We start from the raw sequence: 5195 nt of genomic DNA, 5'->3' as shown, positions 1-5195 counted from the left end.
ACAACCTGGAAAAGTGGCCGTGAATAACATACTCTACGTCGCCACAACTGTTTCAGAACACTATTGTTGGTGGCTAACACCGCTATCTCACAGGACGTTATGACCACTTCATTTTCACAGTAGCGCTTCAAATGCAAAGTGCTGAAGCACCACGGACAGTAGCTAACCAAAAGACAACAACCAAAAAATGAAAGGTCAAAGACCGACATGAGCATCAGTGAGCCGTTTCAACAGTGGAGAGACCACTGGTAGAAGCCTTGTGCACCGTGCTGCGGGCTGCGGCATCCACACACAAGTGCATAACGTCCCTAGAGCAGGCAGCAGCCAGTGGGAACACTGGTGGTGCAGCAGAAACAGAACAGTCTGACTGTCTTCCCCTGAAGAAACCGGCAGTCAGACACTGTCACGGCTGATTCTGTTTGTTATATCAACAGTTGTTCCCCTGAATCAGTTAGCCCACCTTAAATGATGCTCTGGTAAAAAGAGGCTACAGCAGACTCACTTCATTTCCTGTCTGTCGACTGACCAACAGGCTGAATCATGAAAACTGGAGCTGCATGCAGTTACGTATAGAAACAGAGAGTAGGTTCAACTAGCCATACTGCTGACAAAGAGACTGTGGATTGATACCATTTCATTTGATCTATTTGAATTTGATTGAGATTTTTGTTACAGCAGAACTTCAGCATTTTACATATTTGTCTGCTGTTGTGGTTAATGGGGGAAAAAAACAGTTTCAAGTTCCCTCTCAGACCTGTAGAGGGAGGTCTATGCAAACTCTTCCCTCCTTATAACACCAGTAACTCTCAGAACACACAGACCGGCTAATTCACAACTTTAATCACCAGTCAAAGAACTACAGTGTCTGTCAGAGAATGGAAAACACACTTGTCTGGGGTTTATTATTTGTAGTTACTGTTCATGGTGAGAAAATCAATCCTGCTTTTATTATATTGTAACTTGTCTAACGTGTGGTTTACAGGTTTGCTGGATAATGTTCATCATTTCTTTACTTACAGGAGTTTGGAGTGAGATCAAAATGGACCAGTCTCCATCGCAGGTGAAAACACCTGGAGGGACGGTGAAGATGTCATGTGTCATGTCTGGTTTCTCCATGACATCGTTCTATATAGCCTGGATACGGCAGAGGCCGGGGGAAGCTTTGGTGTGGATCGGGCGGATGAACGCAGGTTCAAACTCTGCCAGCTATGGCAGCTCATTTCAAAACCGTTTCATCATGACTGAGGATGTTTCCAGCAGCACTCAGTTCCTTCAGGTCGAGAGTCTGAAAGCAGATGATGCTGCTGTTTACTACTGTGCTCGAGACCCACAGTGACTGAGGACAGTGGAGCTGCTGAACAAAAACCTCCACAGATCACAAGAAGCAATGTGATCTCAGTAACATCTGTTTTCCCATGATCATTAAGTCCTTTACACACTTTACACACCTTTTTACAGGCTTTATAAATATGTATAGTATACCAACATTTATTATAGGTCATTTTTTGTTGTTGTCTTCATGATTTCGTTCCAAACAGTCAAAAGCCATAGATATGGCATTTCCTAAAGTCTGCTGCAGAGAATCTGTCTGAAGTACAGTTAGTGTTATCTAGCAAGGTAAGACTAGACTGGAAATGTCCCCTATTCAGCTCTGCAACTGATAAAGAATTAAAACATACACTCACACATTTGCATGTCTGTGGGGAAAACCAAACCACGACAACAAGGCCTTATAACTGTGTTTTCAAACGTGGTCATGAGCAGTGGAGACAAGATATTTAGAGGTGATTTAACGGTTAAGCTTGTAGGACCAGATTTATGCAGGTCTACATCAAACGCGTTTCATTCCATTTACAATCTGCTTAATGTTTGACACGGAGCAGCAGCTCTGCTTTCCAGGTTCATTCTGCAAATGTAGAGGAGTGCATAAAATAACTGTGTCTGTGCTGCCATCTAGAGGTTCCTATGTGCACTGTCCTCTCTGTGTGAAGAGAAAAACTGTACCTGTACCTCAAGCCTTTCTTCCATTCAAGATTCAATTTTGAGATGATATTTCCAAATAGCATTGTGTCAGTGGTGGGAAGGATCAATAAAAAATGCCCTAAAATATAAATACAGAAATAAATTATGCTGTGAAAACACATGCAGATTCCTGCTGTAAATCATCTAGCGAGCAACATCGCCCAGTAAATGACCGATGAGATGATCGGGTAATTATCAAAGCTCGGTAAAATTACCGTTCCTACAATAAAAAGTCATTTTATAGTTAGCCAAAGTAAACATGGGCTGTCTTTGTTATGAAATCAAATAAAGTATGAATATGTATGAGGGCTGAGTGGAACGGACATATATTATATCAATGTAAAAGTTTTCATATTAATCGATAAGGATATGTATCAATAAAAATGTCACATCATTATTTAGTTTGTATCGTTAAAAGACTTTCTATTGGTGGAAAGTATAAAACCATATTTAGCGATATTTTTTAATCGCCCAGCCCTGATATGTTGAAGTTGAATAACTTGGTGTTCTGTGTGTTATTTCACTGAACAGTGATAATAACATTCTAATATAATGACGAAAAACTTTAGAGTTATGTTATTGAATGGTTCGAGGGTATCTGTGGATAAAATGAAAGAATATGTGTCATAGTTTCTACATGTACCACTGTGTATGTGTTTTTGTAAACGGTGATATCACTGTGTACAACAACTATGGCCACAGTGATACATCCCATTACAAAAACTTCCTTCCTATGAGAGAGAAAATACTGTGTATGATGCTGAAATACAAAACAATTCAGTTAGCAGGCCTGGTCAGCCTGTGTCTCACAAAACACGTCGTGGGAAGATGAAAGATACAGTAATGTGTTCTCACATAAAGGTTTGTATGAGGATGTCGTATCTTTCCAGCATTAGAGTCTTGTCGAAGTCGGTGTTTGAAGAGAGGAGACGCGGACCCAGTACTTACAAGTATAATGTTTATTACACAAGAGTATTACAGGTCAGGACGAGTTTCTAGAAAACTCGGAGATAACACACAAGCGAATAAGTGAAAATCTGACTTGACTCTGCAAGGCAAGAACTTATATAGGGGAGTTGTTTAATACAAACCTAGAGATAAAATGACGTCACACAACCGGGCCTTCTGCCTAAATTTGGGAATGTGTCGTACCTTAAGATTTAAGGACCTGCTGAAAACCATCTCTGCTCTTATTATTCCATAGGCAGTTCAAGGATAGTTCAGACAAGGAGAAACACACTGAACACATCTAGAGATAACACTTAAAGGTCTGAATATAAGATTCAAGGCGCTTTAAGATATTAACATGTCATTATGATCTATACCTATGCTAGAGAAATTCATTAGCTGAATATTAACATACCATTTATGGTTTGTAACTGTGCTAAGGATATCTATTAGCTACGGGAATATACTACAAGGACATTACAAAAAAACAACGTTTTCTAAATTTGATTGAAAATAAATAAAACAAAAATAAACTAGAGCACATAGCACATACCCCAAAATTGAATGCCTTCTTTCTTGGTCGATGTTCTTTCCTTCTACAAAGTTTCATCGACATCTGTTTTGTTTGTAGTCTTGTCTACATATAAATAAACAAGCCAACAAACAGGGATGAAAATATAACCTCCTTTGCGGAGGTAACGAAAGTAAAAACAGTGATCAAGATTCAATATTTTTAATACTGCAGTAATATAATTACACACAGTACAAATACTGGCTGCGCACCATCAGGCAGAGGTTTTTGTATGAGTATATACAGCTGTGTACTACGGGGGTGGGCCACAGTGATATATTGCAATACAAAAACTTAACTAAGGCAAATAGGCCCTGTTCTCAAGAAAGAAGGAAAAGAATAACATTTTCCATATTTATTACACATCAAGGCTGTTACTGAATATTCTGAATGTATTTATATAATTTTGTTGTTTAAATAAAGACGACATTTGATTGTGAAAATCAATATGAGGAGCCACTTTCATTGATGCAAAATTAAATGCAGTCTGAGCTCTGACAAGAGCATAATTCAACAACCACTATGGGTTAATGATGGCGTAAAGTTCACAACCACACTCGGCTGCAAAGAGTCTTTTTTACTCTGTGATGGTAAATTGCATAAACTATATGAATCATCATTTAGTTTTACTCTGAAAAAACATGAAAGTCAAAACATCTCAGAAAAAGCTTCAGTGTTTCTTCCTCATGCTTTGTATCAGCAGATATGATATATTTCATTTATTGAGAAAAGTTAAGATTTTTGTCCTCTTACAGTTTGTTGTCAAGTTAATTAAAGTATGTTTTGAATGAGAGTTCATGGTTCAATCAATAATCCAAAAAGTATTTAATTATAACATTATCGCTTATTTGATAGTTATATTTCTAATTGGACTTTAGGAAAACAAAAAGGTGTTAGACTCAAAGACTTAAATTAGAATAAATATTAAAAGACAGTTGAAAATTGTACATTTTTGACTTGTGGTAAACAACATCCATACTGGTTGATTATAAAATCCAATAAATTATGGATAAGTACGAGGGCTGACTGAAAGGGCCACAGTCTATATCAATGTAAACGATTTCATGTCAATCTATGATGATATATATCAAGAAAAATGTAATTTTATTATTTCGTTTTTATCATTAAAAGATGGATTTCTGCTCCTTTGTGAAGGCTGTCGTTTTAAATTCAGCAAATGATCAAAAAGTTAATAAACAGCTAAACATTCTACAAATCTGATGTAGATCACCGATGAGTTTTAAATTATCACAATACTTAAATCGATATGTATATATATCTATATATATATATATAGATATATATTGAATTGGTGTTTTGTGTGTTATTTCACTGAACAGTGATGATAAAATTCTACTATGAAGATGATAAACTTTAGAGTTATGTCATCGATTGGTTCGAGGGTATCTATGGATAAAATGAGAGAATATCACATGTGTGTCATAGTTTCTACAGGTACCACTGTGTATGGGTTTTTGTAGAGGGTGATATCACTGTGTCCAACACTGGCCACAGTGATACATCCCATTACAAAAACTTCCTTCCTCTGAGAGAGAAAATGCTGTGTATGATGCTGATACACAAAACAATTCAGTTAGCAGGCCTGTTCAGTCTGTGTCTCACAAAACACGTCTTGGGAAGATGAACGATTGAC

At 37.3% G+C, this 5195-nt stretch overlaps 1 long non-coding RNA gene across 1 annotated transcript; it reads left to right on the top strand.

The window, feature by feature from the left end:
* The first annotated feature begins 381 nt into the window (after positions 1-381).
* LOC128459178 (uncharacterized) lies at positions 382-2167 on the top strand. Its single transcript, XR_008342106.1, has 2 exons — positions 382-924; positions 1020-2167. It is a non-coding gene; the product is annotated as an uncharacterized LOC128459178 (long non-coding RNA).
* Positions 2168-5195: the final 3028 nt, after the last annotated feature.

Source organism: Pleuronectes platessa, chromosome 16 (genome assembly GCF_947347685.1).
Source record: "Pleuronectes platessa chromosome 16, fPlePla1.1, whole genome shotgun sequence".
NCBI classification, from domain to species: domain Eukaryota; kingdom Metazoa; phylum Chordata; class Actinopteri; order Pleuronectiformes; family Pleuronectidae; genus Pleuronectes; species Pleuronectes platessa.
Note: the sequence above shows the minus strand (reverse complement) of the source record. Positions and strands in the feature narration are given on the sequence as shown.